The 21,128-nt window shown below is 47.5% G+C and overlaps 1 protein-coding gene and 1 long non-coding RNA gene across 2 annotated transcripts in view; one reads left to right on the plus strand and one right to left on the minus strand.

Annotated features, from left to right (window-relative positions):
* LOC119395680 (sphingomyelin phosphodiesterase 2-like) overlaps positions 1-21,128 on the plus strand; it is a 179,081-nt gene that overhangs the window by 91,859 nt on the left and 66,094 nt on the right. The gene's annotated exons all lie outside the window — the stretch shown is intronic.
* Positions 10,685-11,751, minus strand: LOC125758911 (uncharacterized). Its single transcript, XR_007416458.1, has 3 exons — positions 11,590-11,751; positions 11,433-11,527; positions 10,685-10,983 (listed from the first exon to the last, which is right to left on the minus strand). It is a non-coding gene; the product is annotated as an uncharacterized LOC125758911 (long non-coding RNA).

Genomic DNA, 21,128 nt, shown 5'->3' on the forward strand with positions numbered 1-21,128 from the left:
TGATGCTCCATATGGTACAACTTAGTAATAATGGGTCTTCGTTATCCGCATATATATATCATGAAGAAGCTGTCTTCGGTTGTCATAAGTCAAACAGGAAATGGGTATACGCTTTTAAAAAACTCTTTATATGTCATCGTTTCGATCAAAGACCGATTTTTATCAAGATTCAAGACCAAATTTGCGTGGTTTCGATGCGTTTTTATAGCATCGTTCTCCGAACAGGGAAAGAGAAGAAAGAAAAAAAAGAAAGAAAATAATGAATGAGAAAAAGACCATGTGTACACAATCGTAGATACAAAAGAAAAAAACAGAAAAAAACACGTGTTTTATCGCAAAAATAAAATGAAAATACATATAGTACATAATCCCGGTGCAAAAAAATCAGTAGGTAAGTACATTTCTTTCGTCAATTGTAAAGGCCCACCTCTACGGCTCCGCCCTCGTCATTTTTTCGTGAGGCTTGGTGAGGGGGCGATGCTACACAAGAAGCGATAAGCGTTTCAAAAATGTTATATTGTTTAAAAGCTTGGTGCAAGCCCGAAAGAAGTCTGGAGGTTAGGTACAGTCAATAAAACACAGAGAGCTACGAACTGCGGACTGTGGCTCAAGGTGATGTTTCGGCCGGGAATGAAAAATCCGCTTTGCTGATATTTTGCCGCGGGTCTATTCTTCCAGTTACTCCAGTGTCGCGGCAGTGCTCTCGTAGTGGGGGGGGGGGGATTATTCCAACGCTAACCTTCGCACCCTCTCTCGTGATGCGCCTGCGGGTGTTGCATGCTCGACACTGGGCTCCTGTCGATATCCGGGAGGACAAGGCAAGGCGTGAGTTCAGATCATTATTATCTTCAGTGCTCAAGAGCGCGTATGGAAGACTTCTACTGCAGAAACCGCTCTGTAAGAGTGTAACCCGGAAGGAATCAGGAGGGCGGTTTCGGAATTCATATGCCGAAAGAGAGGCAGATCGGGGAACGAAGGAACATGGAAACGATGTTTATTAAACTGGGTGCGGAAGGCCGTACCGGTCTGGCCTATGTATTGAATACTGCCATTGCCTCCTCTCTACTTTTGCGTGCCCGCCAAACGCCCCGCCGGCCACCGTTGTCTTTCCCTCTCACCCACCGTGGTAATACGCTACATTTCACGATGGCGCCGCGCCACCGACTTATGTAAAGTCTGTTGTGGCTTGTTGGGCTCCTGTCTATATCGCACGCTGCCGTGCCTGGGCAATGTTGCGACCGGCCTTTGCAGGCACCGGAGAATCGGGAGGAAGCGGCAGAGGCAGCATGAAGAGACTGAAGGGAAAGTTAACGTGGTTTATTTACATTGTTTACGTGGCAAATATTTACATGACGCACATCTTAATAATTGGAACTAACATACAGGAAAGCCAAGTACACGGGAAGTTCTTTGTAGTAATTATGATGTAAATGGAGAAAAGTAAAGTAAACAAAAAATGACTTTCTTTGTCGAGTGAGCCCGTGGGCTTCATTTTAAAGTGTCTCTTTGCCCCAGATCACAAGGTGGGGGAATTGCTTCAAGTTGAGACGGTCCAATCACGTCACATACAGCACTATTGAGGGTGCCGCCCACACCCACTCAGGTCAACGTCCTCGACTTGGGCGTGGCCACCGCACTCTGCACCTGTGGCACCAAGGGCGTCCTTCCTTACCATGTCAAGGCCGTAGCGTATTGGCTCACACGCTCGGACAACTGGGCGCATCAAAAGGTTTGCCGCTCCGAAGTACCTCACCGCTCAATTAGCGGGACTCGTTGTCATCCACACTGACGCCGCTGTCTCATCAAGGAAGATTTATTACGGTAGTCTCGTCGAACCTTGATGTGTCGGACTGCATGGCGCCTCACTTTCCCTCTCGGGAGGACAACTCAAGTGCTCGAACGGCTGTCAGCAGGCAAGCAGCCCTTCGGCGCCTTATTCGAAGAACAGCCTAGGGGACGCCGCTTCCGGTTCGGCGCAGCTGCCGATGGTAACGGAGATTACGCGTTGCGACGTTTCCTTGCTCCTGCGATTGTTTACTTTTAAGTGCACTTCTCGGCATTTGCAGCTATCGCATCAAGCATAATATAGCTTTGTCGACGCACTACAGGCGATCAATAAGAAGCAGTATGAAATGCAGAAATAATGGCTACTAAAGCAGGCGCGGAGCTTGAGCAGGTTGCATGTATATCCTAAGAACATCGAGAAGATGAATGTGAAAAAGGGTGGTGGAAGTGCTTTCTACAGACGTGAAACCGGTACTTGAATTTCTGAAAGACCAAGCTTTCTACCACTGGAGGACCAACTGTGATGCTTGTGAAAAACATGTACCGATGGCTCATTTTGCACGACACAAACAAAAAGCACCAGCATGTTCATCAACAGTTCGTCTATGATAGGCATTACAATGACCCAGATGACCAGCGCTTTGAATGGCTGGACGTGACTTTTAGGGATTACATTAAGAATCTCTCGAAGCAGGCAACTCATGGGTGTGGCTTCTTGACCACTGACACCTACGAGGCATTTCTACTGACAACATATTCAACAGTTTCTTGCATTGACTATATACTAACAGCACAGATGTCTTATTAGTTTGTACGCAAAAACATCGCAGCGATCCGACTAAGTGCTTTTTTGTAAGACTCACGCTATCACAGGGCTCATATCACAGTTGTGTGTCCGGTGTGCAGTGCATTACAGCTGCGTCATGGAGCAGCAACGTGATCCACAACAAAGAACCTGGACGAAGCAGTGGGTTTCTGGTGGCTTCCACCACGCTAGTGGCTTCCACCAAGCGGGCAATGGGAAATCCCTTGAAGCTGACTAGGGTAGTCGTCCAACGTTGAAGCTGCCAGACACTGGTACATCGCACGCGTTTTCATGGAGCACGTGGATTGGGAGTATTACAGTGGCGTTACAATGAAAGCTGTGTCCAGCCACTCCAGTACTTTGTTGAGCGTCAAGACAGGGGTGGACTGCTTTATCCTTCGGACAAACTGATCTACGTCCTGGAAACCTTTCGGCATTTTGTGAAAACGGCACCTCAAAAGCAGCCAAGTCTTCAAAAGTCCCTCAAGAACTCTTTGAAGAAGCCATTGCAGCCGTTTCAAATTAAGCGCTGCTTAAGCACACCACAAGGATCTATTTATTTATTTTTTATTTATTTAAAGTACCTGCAGCGCCCGAAGGCATTATTGCAGGGGGGAATACACAGGGTAACATATGCTTACATAAATGGATAACTATGAAAACAAGATCAACAACAAAAAAGGGGAAAAAAAGAAGAAAACTATGAGCGTAACAGTATATCACTGAACGAAGTTTCAGTGCGACAGTCAACAATTTCCTGTGGAAGCTGATTCCACTGGGAGATTGTGTGTGGAAAAAACGAGTATTGGTATACGTTTGTTCTGCAAAAACTTTCTCTTATTTTTAGAGGGTGATCACTTCTGTGAGACAAGAAATGGGGAGGTAAAATGTAAGATTCCTTATCTATTTTGACGAAGCCATGAAAGATTTTGAAAAGCATTTCTAATCTAATGTTTTTTCTACGTGTACTTAGTAGTTCCCACCCCAACCTATCCTTTATTGCAGTAACACTAAACGTGAAGTCATAGTTAGAACTGACAAAACGGGCTGCACGGTTTTGTACCAGCTCGAGCATATTACATAGGGTTTTACTCTGCGGGTCCCAAGCCACACAGGCATACTCTAACATAGGTCTGACGTTCGAAAAATAAAGTAATTCTCTGATTTTGGGAGGAGCTAAGCGGAAGTTTCGTTTAACAAAATTTAACATTCTACAGGATTTCGCTGTAACATACTCAACGTGTTTAGTCCAAGTAAGATTTGATGAAAAATGTACACCAAGGTATTTATAATCAGTTGCTCGCGTTAGCTGGACAGAGTCTAATGTGTAATCAAACAGGAATGGATCTAGGCGTGCTGATTTGCACAATGTCCACGAGACCGCTCCTTGTTAACTGTGCTTCTACAGCCGTGGACAAGAACGACTTCTACAAAGCATTCTTCGAGAAGCTGCTGTTACGAAATCATTTAATCCGTAATTTTTGGTAACGATTTCACTTCATTCGCTTTACCTTGCATTATAAAAAAGCGTCTGATTCGTTATTTTGCACGTGCGCTGACATTTATACGAACGATGCACATTTGCCGTTTGAATTGCATTAACAAGCAGTAGGCCGGTTCTCCCGATTAAAATAAGCGTGAGGTGCGGTTACCTACTGGTTGAAGGGTAGGCTCGTGGTCAGCACTCTTAGAACACGTACGCCTAATGAGTGTTTAGGCAGAAACACTCGAAAACTGCAAAAATTAGGGGACCCTTAAGCTTCGCCTTTAAGGGTTGAACGCGATAGCGAATTCCGGTCCCTAGTGCGCACTTATTAATTTGTGTTCTTCCACACACACGCACGCGCGCACAGACACGCGCGCGCGACGTGGTCAGGCCAGGAAAGCGGAGGTCAAACGCCAACAACGCCATGAAGATGCCTTGCCGAGAGCCAGGAAAGCTGAAATGAAGCGTCGTCGTCGTGATATGGAATTCCCAACTACGAGCGCGGGAAGCCGATCACAGGCGTCAACGACGCCAAAATGACGCAGAACTTCGAGCTCGAGAAGCGGAGGCCAAGCGTCGGCGTCGCCAAGACAACTCTGACATGAGAGCGACTGCTTGACATGAATGTCCCGCCGGCACTCATCGATTAGCAAGGGCTCTGCTGTAGTCGCATAGCCTCCGAGTTGGCAGGCGCGCGGCGCATCTGCCATCTCGGAGGCTATAATGTTTGCTCTTTGTTTGATATATCTTGCGCTAGATGGACATAGTTGTCCATTTTGGAGCTGTTTGTAATTTGGTGTGTGTGTGTGTCTTTAGAATGAACGTAGTCTGATGGCCTCGCCAATGCGCCTAAAAATCGCCGAATGGGCTAATGTCGTCGTGACAGCTGCCGAACAAAATAAAGAATAATCCCTCAAAGCTGCGCTTAGTTTGCAAGGCACACGGCAAGAAGTCCGAGAGCCGATGTGAGTGCGAAAGATGTGAAGTTGGTATTCACATGCCTGTGTACTTCAAAGTGTTTCACGCAAGAAAATCGCACTGAAAGGATGCATTTAAGCGTCGCCTTGCGCGCTTGTGTGCTTCTGCCATGCAACATTAAATGCGTTAAAGGAGTCCTGATACAAAAATTTTCGCCCTGCGTTTTTTTGCTGCAATGTGTTGCTGGGGGCCTGTTAGTCATAACACGGCACATCGTTTGCTGCAGCGCGCGACAGATAATTAATTACAAGGTCCTCATTACCGACACAAACTACGAGCCGCCGGTTGCAACTATCACCACCTAGCGAGTGAAACGCTCGGTCACGTGAGCACACAGAACAGTGACGCATTTCCGCGCGGTCTGTCGTCGTCGGGCTCATCGTCGTCTGATGGCGACGATTTTCTTGCGGCGGAAATGGAAGGAATTTTCGACGTGGCGAATCACTTCAGGTTTGACCCGCTGGCGAGGAGCGATTTGTCGGGAAGCGCGTCAAAACAGAAATGGCGGCTACGACGTCATCATAACTCGTACCGGCTGCAACGGTTACGTAGGTGAAGTAGGGGGGTCACCTCGGGGCACCTCCGAGGGTGTCAATGCACCAGGTGCGGCCTATAATGCTGGATCGCGTTCGCGAACTTCAAAAATCATATAAAATACCTTCCAAGCTTTATTCGCTGTCGGTGTTTTGCAGATGGTACACGCACGTACACGGGAATCGATCCAGCAGGCTATCTTGGCCGCGAAATTTTGTGTCAGTACCCCTTTAAGGAGACTCCTTTCACTACGTGGCATTTATGTAGTGTTTTTTTCCGAAGCAGTGGCAAGTAACATTGTGTCTTTGTGGTAGGACACCTGCTTGCCACGCGAACGGCCCGGGTTCGATCCTCAGTGGGACCGAAGATTTTTATTGTTATTTTATTTGCTTCTTTCTCGATTTTTTGGTAACGGACGATTTTTCGCTCACAACCAACGACGCTGTCACCGCGGCCGACGACGGAATTTCTGCGACACGAGCTCTCTAACGCTATCGCGTTAATACAACCACAAAATATGTGTGCCGCGCTGCAGCCGCGTCCGCATCCGCCACTCTTCCAGCGGCCCTACCTGAGTGGCACCCGCAGTGCGTATAGGCTCCCAAGGGGCGATCGGAGATCTGTTCGTTCCGCTTGTTCGTTCTCCTGGGGGAGAACAAGCGCGCTGATTGGCTGAAGCCGGACAACTCACGCCATGCTAAGGGGCGTGGCCATTTCTTTTTTTTCCTTGATGTTTTCTTTTTTGATGACGTCATGCCGCGTCATAACGAGCATGTCGTCTGCTAAAAGTGAACGGAGAGCGAGCCCGTTCGCTCGCGTTCTCTCGAGCGAACAATGGCGTCGCACGGCATGTATTTCGAGTGATGCGGCGGTTGCGGCTGCCGCAACAGCTGATTTTGAGGAAATGGCGCTTGCAACGGTGCTTCCTTGCTACGTTGGCGTTTCTCGAAGCAGATGGTGCGAAATGCGTTTGAAGAGATGAGCGAGTGTGAATTCCGGCGTCGCTTTCGTTTCTCGAAACGTACTGTACCTTGGTTGTGCGACGATCTCGGCCCCGTCATCGGGTGCCAACGAACCAGTGGGATTTAAACAGAGCGGAAGGCGTTGTGCGCGCTGAGATTTTTGCGATCGGATGCTTCCAGCGAGCTGTCGGCTGCGAGGAATTCAGCGGCCTGTCGCAGTCGTCCGTCAGGAACACGCCATTACTGTCGCTCACGGGCAAAAACGGTGGGTGGCCTTTTCCGGAGACCACAGACGCGAAGAGCGAACAAAGGCGGCGTTCGCGCGGCTCGGGCAGATTCCCGTTGTGGTCGGGTGCGTGGATGGTACGCTCATCGCAATCCCGAAGCCCCATGGCCTGAGCTCCGCGGACACGACGCATTACATGTCGGGGAAGGGACTCTACGCATTCAACACCACGATCGTGAGTATTATTCATGCATTGTATGCGTAACGAATTGTTTCATTTATATCGCTTAAACTTTCCGCTTTACTGAGGCTGTTGCAACTGAGTATAAGTGGGAGCGGTATTTCGATATATCCAGAACGGGAATTGGTTCGTTTTAGGGCACTTCGCTTAGGATAAGCGATGAAATCATGTGACGCGGAGTACACTTTGGTTCAGCGGCCTGCACAGTGCATAATATTACCGTTGCTCGTTCGCCATGTGTACCCGAAGCTTGATTCTCGATTTGTATTTGTTGAGATTAGCGCTCCCAGAATGTGCCGTAGTATGTCCTATTGTTCATTGTCGTGATGGACGTTACATGGATCAATACATGGATGGATGAATAAACTTTATTTCGGTCCCTCGGAACGCGCCCTAGCATGTACATTAAATACGCATTGTTTCATAACCCTTTTTTCAGTCGAAGTTTTTCGTGTTGTAGATATTTTGTGATACATTGCCTTAAACATACAGCAATAATTTGGTTTAAAAGGCTTTGGTGGCTGAAAGATGGGTTGTTCCAAGCAGTAAACATGCAGACTACCCTTTGACACTGCATTGTCCTCGTGTTAGAACTTATGGTACAAGTCCTACCCTGTCGATGATTTGTCCATAGCTATGTTTCAACAGTCAGTAACAGTGAAGACAGATGTAGTTACATTAACATAATACGCAACATTGTACCCAAGGTCATTTATGGGTACAATTTTGACTGAATTGAATTCTGCAGACATGTGATGCCGACCTCTGGATGTCAGTCCATGTTTCCTGGGTCATGTCATGACTAGTGGGTATGGCGGGGGAGCCCTCTCCGTCAGCACCTGGAAGCAAACTTCGGCTTGCTTGGTAAGTGCTGTCAATGCTTGCCACATTCAAGACGTTATCACTACAGCTGTCATGCCGACCTCGTGCAGGAGACTCCAGCTATACATTAGAACCGTGGTTCCTGACACCAGTGCCCGGACGACCAGCTCGTGGCACCCCTGATGACCACTACAACAAGGCCCACACCGCCATGCGCAATGTTGTGGAGTGGTGCATCGCTGTAAGCTTGTGCACAGCTGCTCAAGCATCATTGCTGCTTGTGCAGCTCTGCACGACATTGCGTTGGCGGCACATGGGCCTGTTCTCGAAGGAAACGATGACGACACCGACGATGCTGACTGCTGCCAGCAGCAGCTGAGCTACCACCACCACCACCACCACAACGGGAGCCAGCAGCAGCGCAACCGTGTAGTGAACCTGTTTCGAGAACTACAGGGCCTGCATGCTTGAGCACCTGCGCAGAGTACGCCGCCGCCTGCAACGACCTCGGCAGCATTGCGTGGTGCGTGTTTGTCTTTGTTCAATGTGTTTGTCACTGTTTTTTTTTTTACTACGCTTCAAATGTTTGCTACACATATCAACGAAACAGCGTTCTCCTATCAATGAATAACCCCCTTGAATAGGTTGGCAAAAAATGTGAAGCTCACCCTGACTCACTCGTGAAATATATTTTGCTCTTGGGGCTCACTCAAACTCAGACTCACCAAAATTTTCCTCAAGGGGATTCACTCGGACTCAGGCTCACTAAAATGTTTTCACCCGGACTCGAACTCACCAATGTATTACTCACTTGGACTCACAGCTCGATCTGAATCTGAGTGAGTCGACTCATGAGTGATTTTGCCGACCTATGCCCCCTTGTCACACAACGCCATGCTGATGAAATGCTTCGACCAGGTTGTAAAATATGGCGCTTCACACTAAGCACAAGTGAGAGCTCAACTGTGAATGGCACATGGTGCCATTCACAGCCAAAGTGGTAACCGGAAAAGGCTGTTTGAATCAGGACAGCAAGATGCGGTAGCTTTAGTGCAACAAGAATCGTGCTTGTAAATGAAATGAACAACAAGGGTGGTGTCAGAATTGAAATTTTATTACAAGTATCACGAGCAATGCACATAAAAAGCAAAATATATAAATATCCTTTAAATTTAATGCCAAGGAAAAGAATACAAAAGTAGCTTCCTTTTATAATATACAAATGGAGTTATTACAAAGTGCCTGCTGCTCCTCTGCAACAACACACGCGTCTCGCAGCACGAAAGTCATTGTATTACATGAAAACAAGGCACAGTCGAACCGGTATTAATTGAACTCGCTAAAAATGCAAGTTGTTGGTTGCTGATATGTCTTCCTCTATTATTGATTTCTGTTTGTACCCAATCCTGTTATCTAAACACTTCTAAGCAACAGAACACGTATTCGTCAACTGTTTTTTGGTCTTGCAATATTTCAAAATTGTGCAACCTAGACCTTTCACAAACGCTTTTCTTTTTTTCTAGGACGTGTAAAAATCGATAGAAAACATACAGTGTGCCACAATATTCTACACGTATACACTATAAACATAAAGAGAGGTCACGTATACACTATAAACATAAAGATACACTACAGTGCACTATGTGCATATACTACAAAATTGCTCAATGCATGACTTTGTATAATGAGATTTTAAAAAATGACATGGCAAAACATGATTTATAAATGAAACCACACTGTGCTATGCACATGTACTACAAAACTGCTGAATGCATCACCTCGCACGATGAGATTAAAAAGAAATGACATCGCAGGACGCGATTTACCATTGAGCTACACTTTACTATGTACAATGAAACAGCACATCAGTGCTTCTGATATGCAGAAAAAGAAAATTAACTGAAAGAAAATTGCAGGGCACCATTGAAGCAAACCAGCGTATCATAGCTCGTGATGTGAACAAAAATAAATCTACATATATGTACAACTAGTCTTTACAAATCACTGTGCAGGTGCCTTCCGCTGCAATGAGGGCTCGGGCGAGGGTACCAACGCCTTGCAATTTGTGGACCGCGTCACCGAGAAGTTGAACCTGGCGCAGCTTTCCAATGATGCCTGGCCCTGCCGCCTGGTGTTTGCGGCTAGTAACTCCAGCGCCTCGGCCTGCCGGTTGCCCCCATCTCGCAGCTGCGGCACGAGCTGGAAACCAAGAAATGTGTTGCCATTATCATCTATAAATTTCCTGCTACCGACTCTTCGCTGGAAGCTTCTGTTCGTGAAGAGTTTCAGTGTGTGCAACAATTTCCTCTCTGTTGAAAATCCACTGACCCAACGGCATCCATGAATGGTGCTTGGTTCACCGCACAACCGCACCCCAAGTGCAGGGTAGCCAACCGAGCCAAAGCTTGGTTAACCTCCCTGCCTTTCCTCTTCGTATCTCTCTCTCTCTCTCTCAACGCACTTCGTTTGGACAGACCAAAGCGGTGCCGGAATTCATTTTCGCTCATCTCATCAAACGCATCTCACGCCTCTAACCATCTCTGCATGAGAAGCAACCAAACAGCCCTTTTCAGGGCTACACAATCGTTTGCCCGGCTTTACGCGATGACTGACACAATCTCCTTCCGAAACCCTAGCTGCTGCAGTATGCAAAACATACAGCAAGCAGGTGTAACACAGGTGCAAACATGTGCATTTGTGTATGATGGTATGTGAAAAAGTTATATAACGAGCTTGCTTTTTGAACAGTATATTTAGCAATAGCACATTTTCAGTTTCACTTTTGAAGCAATTGACAAAACAGGGAAACATTTCAAGATGTTTAACATTTTTGCAATGCTACCTTTTTGCTACATTTCACCATAACTGCAAGGCAGGACACCTGTTTATTCCATCTGACAGTTATGCATACAACTAGCTCCTGCAACCGTTTGCCAAATTTTTTTTGTGCAGCCTTTTGTCTTTATGCCCACAGATGTCATCTCTTCACAAACATATGCCTGCACGCATGAGCATCACCTGTGAGCATGTAACACCATCTACAGTTAATCAAAAACATCAGCGAAACTTACGAGTTGGGGCACGGGAAAGATCCTGGGCCACATCCTCTTCAGCCACACCAGTAGCAGCTGGAGCAGGGCTCACCTGTTATAGTAAGAAGTTTCTTGATTGACACACTGAGTGCAATAAGAAGTATGGAATGGAAGTGGACAATAGCAATGTTTTTTTAGAATGTTTCAACAGCGGCATGCTATGACACACAGACTTCGGAGAGAGGGGTGGAGGGAGGCAAGCCTACTGGCTACGCACCTCACTCGACTCGAGGGTCTGAGAAATGGGTTGGAACACGTAGGGTGCTCTAATGAGCTTCGAAATATAGTTCGCGGCTGTTCTTTCGTCATCACCGCAAATGTGGCTGTTTCGCATTCTGTTCTGGGCGGCGCAACGTGTTAGCACCTCAGCTAACGCGGCGGCCGGGTGATCCACTCGATATTGTTTGAAAAAGTAAACTAACAGCGCGTAATGGCTCGAAGCAAACGAGACCACTTGTTCGCAGCATACAAGTAACAATGATATTCTAAGCCAGTGCTTACCGATTCAGACCACACGAACTATGGGCCTCGCACACTCGTCCCTGTCAAGCACGACGCGGCCGCGGTAATCCGAAATCTGGCCGCCTCGGGTGCCGCTGTAAAGCACAAGCGGGACGTGTAAGATGACCGACCACAATACAATTGTGCTCGCACTCACCTCTGCTGCCCTCGGAGTTTGGCAAGACCCTGCTGCGAATAGTAGCGCTCATTCCTCCATCGGGCCTGCCACTGGGCCCTGGTGTTACGCGCAGGGACTTCTTCGTTCAAAAGCGCTACTAGCTCCTGCCACATGTCGTCCCGGTCCTCCCTCGTGAAAGACGGCTCCAGCGATCACGACAGCGTCGCGATCTGTGGGTGCTCTTTCACAAAAGCCAGCAGAAGCTCCTTTTGACGATCCGACACCCGAGAACTACAGTACACTGTACCGAGAACCAACGCAGACGTTGCGATCGGACGACATTTTGAAACTACGTCAGCCGCTACTTTTCTCTTTTTTTTTTTTCGCGTGCGCGACACCATCTAGCGACGACGTCAAAAAAAACTAACATTATTAAATATCATCACTCAAAGCTGTTGCTGTTTGAAAGAGTGTTTGAGCTTGAGAAGCAAAAACAATAATTTTCTGTAAAGTAATTATATTTATTAAAAGGCGAGAAACGCTTCACGGTCCCTGTGCCGACGTCACAGGATGCGCGTCTACTTCCGGAAAGCTGTCCGCTTCACGATTGGCTGTTCTCTTCCTCTCGGCGGTTCTAGGCGGGAGCGCTGCGCCTCCTCTCACTTCTGTGACGTAGGCACCGCAGAACGAACGCGGAACGAACAGATCTCCGATCGCCCCCCCAAGCATCGCTTTGTGACGCTGCTACTCTTGACGGGCAGCGCCATCTCTGGCAGAAAAGTAGGAACTGGGGGCAAACAACGCGCATTTTTCCTTCTCCCCAAAGCGTTGCCGCTCGCTTCCGTGCACGTGCAGAGCTCTCGCGGTGCGCTTTCGGGCCTCACAATGTACCGCCTGCAGTGTCGCTTCAAAAATACCTTCAAGCTGGACAGGCACTTCCGAAAAGCGAACTTGATCAAAGGAGAAAGGCTCGTCAATCACGTTTAGCGTGAAGAGCAGACGATCGACGACAACGACGCCCGACTCAAAGCGAAATGCGAGTCGCGATTACACCGTCTAGGACGTATACCTCGAGGTAAGTCTCATTCCGTCATGTTAAATATACCTAATGGTACATATGCACTCAAAAATGGAGCCGTGCACGCTATTGATGTTGCGCATTGTGGACTACGAATCATATGACTGTTGTTTTGATATGGCATGCTTACAGTAGCAGCCGTGTACTTTCGTGAACAAACGTATGCGGCGTAAGAAAAAAAAGAAATTATCCGGCCATGGCTATTTTTCCTGAGAAGTTTAGCGTCAAGTCCTCCGTACTGCTGGAGCATCACCCGCCGATTAAGACGCGAGGCAGCTAGCTGAGCTTTAACCGCTGTGAAGCAAGTTCAACTGCTTCCCTCGTTTTTTTCGACTCTCGCGTCATGCTTGCAGTCTCTTTTCATGATGATATCAACTTATAGGCGTATAAAACCTCCTGCGCGCACAAACTCAGAGGTGGCTACTGCAAGGTGGCAGTGGCAAAACATGTATTAAATGCCAGTTATATTTAGCGGCTTAAATATATATCACCCTAATTAAGTTACAAAAACAAAGCAACCCAGCAGAATGATGTCAAAGTTTTCTGAAAATGCACAGACGTCCCTTCCGGCGCGATAAAGCAGCCTTCCCGACGCGTAAATTGCAGGCGCCGAATTTTTGCCATTGTGCCGAGATCAGTTGAATTCAACCAACTGCGCAACGCTAACGGTATAACGCGAGTGTGAACGTTCAGCAACTACGCGTAGGTCCCGCGAACACGGGGAATCAAAACACAAAGTTGCTTCACCTACAACCGTAACTGCACTTTCACAATGCGAGAAGAGAGCGAGTAATCATTACTGTAGTCGCTGCGTGCATGCGCCGCGTTACTTACCGATTGAGGTAGTCGAAACGAACGAAAGCGATGAACTGAGAGAGCCGAAATAGAAGGCGAGACACAGCATTGCGACACAGCAAAAAATTACACGAGCTCCCGCTAAAGGGAACCATCTGTGGATGCGAAGCAGCGGAAGATGGTTAGCGTGAACCACTCTGCAGTCCATGCCATTGGTGTCGCCGTGGGATTCTTCAGCGAGGGAAGGAGAGCACGAGCGCCACGCGCCTAGAGCCACAAATATTTAGCAATCCAGTTCTATTTCCCAAGCTACACCCACACAAATTGAAAATATTGTTGGATTCACTCTTTCAAAGCGTGCAGAGTGTTTTTATCATTAGTGGAAATAAAAGAGAAAGCCCGCATGGGCGCATCTCCGCGGAGGCTTATTGTGAGGTGGTGATGCGCCGCCTTTCGGAATCAGGGCGTCGCCCGAGTTGGTTGTGTCTGTGCAATCAAGCTGTGCGACCAGTGAGCCATCCTTCGAATGAGCGCGGTTTTCCCAAACTGGCGAAGCAGATAGCTTTAAATGTTTTGAAGGGCTTCGCGTCGAGTGCGGGGACAGTGCAAGTGTGGATCAACTTATCAGGAGGACCGCGAAACTGACCCAGGTGAACGAGCGAACGCTGTATCGGTGCAAAAGGGCGATGGAAGACGCCGGCCAAGTCCTACCACCGAAGAAGCGTTCTTGTGGGAAAGGCCGTGATCGGAAAAAGAAGCTGGACGATTTTGACCTCAGCGTCTTGCGAAGAGTGGTGCACGGCTTTTTTGAGAAAGGCCAAATTCCAACTATCGCCAAAGAGGTGCAGCGTTTCAATGAAGACGAGACGCTACCGACCCTGTCCACGACGACGATGTAGAGGATGCTGAAAAAAATTCCACAGCATATCCACGGGGTGAATGATGATGAGTGGGGCGAAGCTCTCGTACGGCAGGATCTTGGCGGCGGCGTCGCGCAGCTTCACGCCCAGTACATCATCAACGACGTGAGATCGGGCCGGTTTATACTAAAGGGTCGATGAGAGTCATGGCGACTTGCTGCTCACTTTAATTTTACATGTACGCTGTGAATTTTTATTGTTTATTCACGCACAGGAGAAATCTCACCAGGCACTACCATGGAGGTACACAATGGCTGCTCATGGGGAATGAGAGACAGAAGAAGTCGGCTTTTAGCTAACACTTACACTTCTACTTCTACTAACGTTTCCTACTGGAACATGCCAATGGCTACTAATGGGGAATGAGAGACAGAAGAATTCGGCTTTTAGTTAACGCACGCTGCGAATTTTTTATTGTTCAACAAGGCACAGGAGAAATCTCCCACCGGCACCACCTTGGAGGTCAAGATCTGGTACTAGCGTTAAGACTGGTTACGCATAACTACGGGGACGAACGGGTGCCGCTTTAAGGAGCTTCGACCCTAAAAGCTTGGCTTCAGGTACAAGAAACGCTCTCGGAACGCCCTTCTCATAGAAGCGACGCACATTGTCCAGAGTCGCCGCCCGTACCTTCGCCAAATAGCGGAGCTCCGACGCCAGCGTAGGGCAATTTTTTTCACCGACGAAACGTGGGTCAACGCTGGTAATACGCGTAGTCGGGTGGGGATAGACGGCACTGTCCAGTCTACGTACGAAACCCGTCGATGTGGTTTAACGACTGCTCTTCAAAACCCCAGTGGCAAAGAAGGTAGACTGATTGTCACGCACAGTGGTAGCGAACATGGTTTCGATGAAGACGCAGCGGAAGTCTTCCAAGCTAAAAAAAGTCACACTGAGAAGTGAAAATAAAGCTTCAGATTGATTCATTCAATCATTCGTTCGTTAAGTGATTCAGTGACTGAAGTAAATATTCTTATACACGGTGCATAAACAAATAAAAAAACTGTAACACCCCATGAACTCATACGAACCGGGTGACGACAAATAGAGAAGGTCGGGCCAGTTTCATTGCAACGTTGGTGGTTCCGTCCGTAAATAAGCAAAACAGATCAAAAAGGTACCAAGCGCCATCTGCTACAAAAAAATCACAGCATATCCACGGAGTGAATGATGATGAGTGGGCGAAGCTGCGGAGGTTCATCGGTAAAACGTGAATCTTCCGTGAATTCTGCCCAGTACATCATCACCGACGTGAGATCGGGCGCGTTTATACTAAAGGTTCGATGAGAGTTATGAGGACTTGCAGCTCACTTTAATTTTACATGTACGCTGTGAATTTTCATTGTTTAGAAAACCATTGCTTTAGAAAGCATCTGGCGTCTTTCGTTAGGCAGCTGGCGTCTTTTCGTTTTGCTTTAGAAACATCTGGCTTCTTTTCGTTTTGCTTTAAGAAAACATCTGGCGTCTTTAGTTGGTTTATTTCATCAATCAACGGCGTTTTGAACAAAATTTTTATTGTTTAATTACGCACAGGAGAAATGTCACCAGGCACCACCTTGGAGGTAAAAAATGGCTGCTAATGGGAATGAGAGACAGAAGAAGTCGGCTTTTAGCTAACACTTGTGCTTCTACTAACGTTTCCTACTTGAACATGCCAATGACTGCTAATGGGGAATGAGAGACAGAAGAATTCGGCTTTTAGTTAACGTGCACGCTGCGAATTTTTTATTGTTACACAACGCACAGGAGAAATCTCCCACCGGCACCACCTTGGAGGTCAAGATCTGGTACTAGCGTTAAGACTGGTTACACACTACGACGGGGACGAACGGGTGCCGCTTTAAGGAGCGTCGCCCCTAAAATTAAAAGATAGTTATTATAGTACACCTACTTCCATACAGACGGGGCCACCGGTCGAATTAACGGACGCGACATCCACGTAGGAACACACTTATGAAGTGCACTCTGTCATGATTGGCTGAGAGCGCCCGTACCTTCCACAACGCTGCCAACAGCTTGTGAAACGGAGTATGGGCACTCTGCGCTTGCCTAGGTGGCTCCACCAGTGCGGCGGCGTTTAGCGCCAACGAGGCCGTTTGCGCGTTCCTGGTGTGATAGCGTTTCCTCCGAGACCGCACGCGTGGCTGCTTGTGCAAGCACGGTGCCGTCTGCGTGCGTTCCTCTGTGACTGCTGGCTTGTGTTCAGAGCGTCGAAGGTTTGGATAAATTTTTCAGGGGAGTAAACATTGATAATGGCAAGCTTCTGTACGAGGCAGGTCATGTATATAATATTAAAAACTTGTCTCTGTGGATGGAAGAGTGGTGACAGGTCGGTGTGTCCCAAACGCGCATCAACGCTCCATCGAAGACATTGAAGTGGACAGTAAGAATTTTTATTTATTTGTCTCGTTTTATTTCATTCTGTTTTTTTTAGCTCTCTCGAAACAGATGCGTCATGGACGCGACCTGCGACTGATAGCCGGCTAGTGCAAGCACGCTGCGGCAGTGGCCGTGTACCTGCAGAGGCTGATTTTAGCACAAAGATTTGTGTTGTTTAATGCTAACGAAAATAGCATACGAGCATGACCAGCGCTAAACAGGTGCCCTAAAGATATAAACTGTGAATCGAATACGCCTATAACGAAAGGAATATTGATTGCTGTCAAGCCAAACAACATGCAAAACACGCATAAATGTTACCGCACCTTTCGTAATGTTCACGTGAGCGACCTGTTCCTGCCCTCTTATAAGGGGATGGAAAAATCATTGGGATGTAGGCTGGGTGCTCCTGTTCACTGGCCTTAGCATTGCCCACGAAATGCTTGCTGCAAATTCTGTTATTTTCTGTGGGCTCCCAGTCTGTTCCGTCAACGCTGCACATGCAATAAGAAGCGGAATTAAACAATGTCTTCGCCATACAAATTCAGCGTGAAGAAAAACACATCGCACTTGGAGGCCATGATTAATGGCTGTAGCACAATTAAGGCAGGTCTGAAACAATGTTTCATTCCAAGGGCGTATCTCACATATAGTAAACGTAACAACCTGCACCGAATAAAATGACCAAAAGTCTTACTTGTCACGGCGAACACGTTGTATCCAACGTTGGCGTCTGTCCTTCTCCTAATGAGCCTTCGGGAAGCGGTAAAACTTAGTTCCAGGTGAATTGCTGTAGGTATTGTAACAGCCCACAACACAACAAACCTTGTTGCTGCGACGCTGAGCCATGGAACGACCGCCAAAGAAGAAATGCTTTGCAAGACTGCGGAAAAACACAAAGGAGCTGGCATGAAAGCTGCCACCGGCAGCGGCATTCGAAAGCTTGTCACCACACGGATGCGCGCGCCGCCGCTAGAGGCGTTTTCGCCAGCGGAGAGTTAGTAGTAGCGCAGTGTGCCCATAGAGCCACAGAAGCAGAGGCGGCCATCGGCCGCTCGTGTGACGTCAAGACGCCGGAGGCGTCGCTGCTGCCTACCGTTGAAGGAGAGAATGAGGCGCGCCAGACGGGGAAGGGAGAGGGGGAGTGGAGAGGAGGTGTGTGAGATGGCTTGCGCATGCGCAGTAATGGTGGCCACGCCGCACACCACCACCACCAGAACTACCACCGGATTGAACTGCGCCATAAGATGCTTCGCACCTAACAATACTCCGTACCTCGCATCCGCGGAGTCGCTTCTGCCAACGCGGAAATGCAGCTTCGCACAGCAAGCCTCTCGGTTCAGCGTACCAAGCTGTCAGCACGGCGACCCAGTGCCCCGCACCGACTGAGCACCCGCTGCCGACAAACAGGTTGAGTCGGCTGCTCCTGCCCCCAGTATCGCCAGTGTCCCACTGCTCCCTTCCTGTTAACCAGGGACAAATAAAGTTGTGCATTCATGCACTCTCTCCAGAGCCGCAATTATGCACATATATGTTTATGCACATATATGGAATTATGCACATATATGTTTTTTGTCGGATAAAGCACCTGCATTTTTTTGTACGTTCCAGGGCGCAAGGGTGGTCATTTTCTTAATAATTATTTATCTTCTTTTTTGCTCTCTTTTTCTCTCGCTCTGTTCGGATAATATATATATATATATATATATATATTATCTACTGCCTTGAAATCAGCGGTACGGCAATGGGTACTCGAATGTCCCCAAACTACGCTATCATGTTCATGCACCACATCGAGTCCAATTTTCATTCCTCATGTGTTATCAGACCTACATTCTATAAGCGGTACCTAGTCGACATATTTAGGATTTGGGGTGCTATGCAGGATGGCCCGAGTTTGGCGAAACTCGGAATCTTTCCGAGCTCTGGCGACACCCCCTTTTGAACGAGCTAACAGTACGAGAAGGTGAAATCCATCCCTCAGCGCACGCTCCGTTCCATTCGTTACCATGGAACGCGGCGTCACGTCAAAGGCGGTCGAGAAGTTTGGGTGGTGTCGTCAATCTAGAGGCAGCTTCTTTCATTTGTTTGTCTTTCCACTGAGTGCAGAGGTGCACCCATGCAAGAAAAGTGGCAGAAAGCTCTACTAACTATATTTTTTATGTGTGCGCGGGCCGTTTGAATTCATGTTCAAGCGTTTAATGTCTGCACTAAGTATCCTTTAGGATACTGAGCAACGTGGCCTGTGAGATTAGTTCCGACCGAGCGCCTTACAACACCGCGGTTAGAGCTAATCGCCGAGGCGATGTGTATAATCACCATAGTCGGCCTGCACATTCTAGCGCGTTGCTCCGCTGGCGCGCGCCCTCTTCGTTCTCTTCTTCACCGTCTGCTCGTTACCAGAGCACGTGCGCCTGGCTGATTAGCTATTTGGCTGGGTGGTATGCCTAGGTAAGTGGGGACGCGTGTCAACTTCGTGTGCCAACTTCTTGTCCTTCGTCCCGTCTTTTGCGCTGCTTTAAATTTTATGGGAATGGTATCAGGAAGCTGATTAGGTCAAATCATGCTAAGGCCGAGCTAACTAAGCCACTTCTTACTAAGACCATGCTAATTAAGTCGTGCAAAGCTAAGACCAAGGTAATTAGGGTAATGCTAATTAACAGCACGCTAATTAAAGCGTGTAATTAAAACCAAGATATTCAGGACCTTACTCACCGAGATCGTGTTAATTAGGATCGTGATAATTATGATTACGCTAATTACCTCTGTACTATTCAGGACCTTGCGAAGTACACATGAGTAATTAATGCCGTGGTAATTAAGACATTATCAATTTATGCTAATTAACAAGGTGCTAAGTAGGAGCGTTCTAGTTAGGACTATGCTCATTGGGATTATGCTAATTACCCCTGCACTATTCAGGACTTTGCGAATTAAACCTGAGCAATCAATGGCGCGGTAAATAAAACATTACCAATTAATGGTTATTAACACGACGCTAATTAGAAGCCTGTATATAAGGCGAAGATATTCAAAACCTTACTCACCGAGTTTGTGTCAGTTAGGATTGTTCTAATTAGCATTATGCTAATTACCTCTGTGCTATTCATGACCTTGCGAATTAAACCTGGGTAAAATTGTCGCGGTAATTAAAACATGAACAATTAAAAAAGGACTATTCAATGTCGTGTTCAGACCTTCCTAATCAATAGCATCAATATTGAGACCGAACTGACACGGTCATTACTCCGAAGCAGACCGAGCATACCGAGTAGACGAGCCACGTAAAAAGCTGGAAGAAGCTAGGTGAACACAAGCTCCTCTGATGTCCCCAGCCTTGCACAAGTAGTGCAAGCTGACCAAATTATTTTATATCCAAAGACGCTGCTGAGTAGCAGCTTCATTGGATATAGATAGCTTCTTTCTGCTGAGTAGCAGCTTCAAGAGGAAACGCGGTCCGCCCACCGCGTTTCCTCTTGCCGAGGAGCAGTGCTCACACCGCAACGCCAGCGAGCGGCACGATTCACCTATGAGCTTAATCGCACAGACTATGCACACACGCACGAAGAACTAAAGGTTATATCATCACGTGGCTACGATGTCTCGCATTCAATTTCACCGCTCTTATGACGTACCACTCACAGCTATGAAGCATGCGCCCCTGGTGCGATTTGCGGCGAGAAATGTTACTATTTACTTGTTTGTGGAGACATTGTTTCTACCGATTCGGTACTACAGAAAAATCTTCAGACGTGTGATGTAAGTATAGCACTAACCTGTCGATTTATTTATCTGTAATCTTCTAGAGAAGCGAAACGAGCTGCACCAGAGTGCTGCGTGTGCGCCCTTGTTGCCTTCGAGAGTACGAATTTCAATGCTGGGCTGCTATTCTGGACATTGTCGAATTCCGCCATGTTGTCAAATTACACCATGTTGCTGATTTGATTGGTCACGCGAGGTCGTTCGCGTTGTGGCGCTGCAATGGCGTTACGACACAGGAATCCGCGATGACGTAACCTGACAAAAAATAGTTAATTTTTTCCCAAGTAACATTTTGCCGTACCCTGCCGTGCAGAAATAAAGGTTTGGGTTGAACAACCAAACCGAAATATGGTATTGAGCTGTGCCTACGGTCAACTTGCGGTTTATCGAAACTACAGCTCGCTTGACGAAGAGCCGCCATGACTGCAACACGATTGGACATTGCACTTACGGCGCCCATTGCGTCACAGGACCTCACTCTTTGTAGCGTCAATTTGACGTTGCGTGACGTTGCATCCTGCCAAATTTGCAGGTTAAAATGTGAGAACGATGAAATGCCCAAAATTGGCCGCCATATTGTTGTAAATTGAGTTGCTTGTTCGATGTGCAGCCTCACATACGTATGTGCACATATCATTCCGTAA

The sequence above is a fragment of the Rhipicephalus sanguineus genome, chromosome 6 (genome assembly GCF_013339695.2).
Source record: "Rhipicephalus sanguineus isolate Rsan-2018 chromosome 6, BIME_Rsan_1.4, whole genome shotgun sequence".
Classification (NCBI taxonomy): Eukaryota; Metazoa; Arthropoda; class Arachnida; order Ixodida; family Ixodidae; genus Rhipicephalus; species Rhipicephalus sanguineus.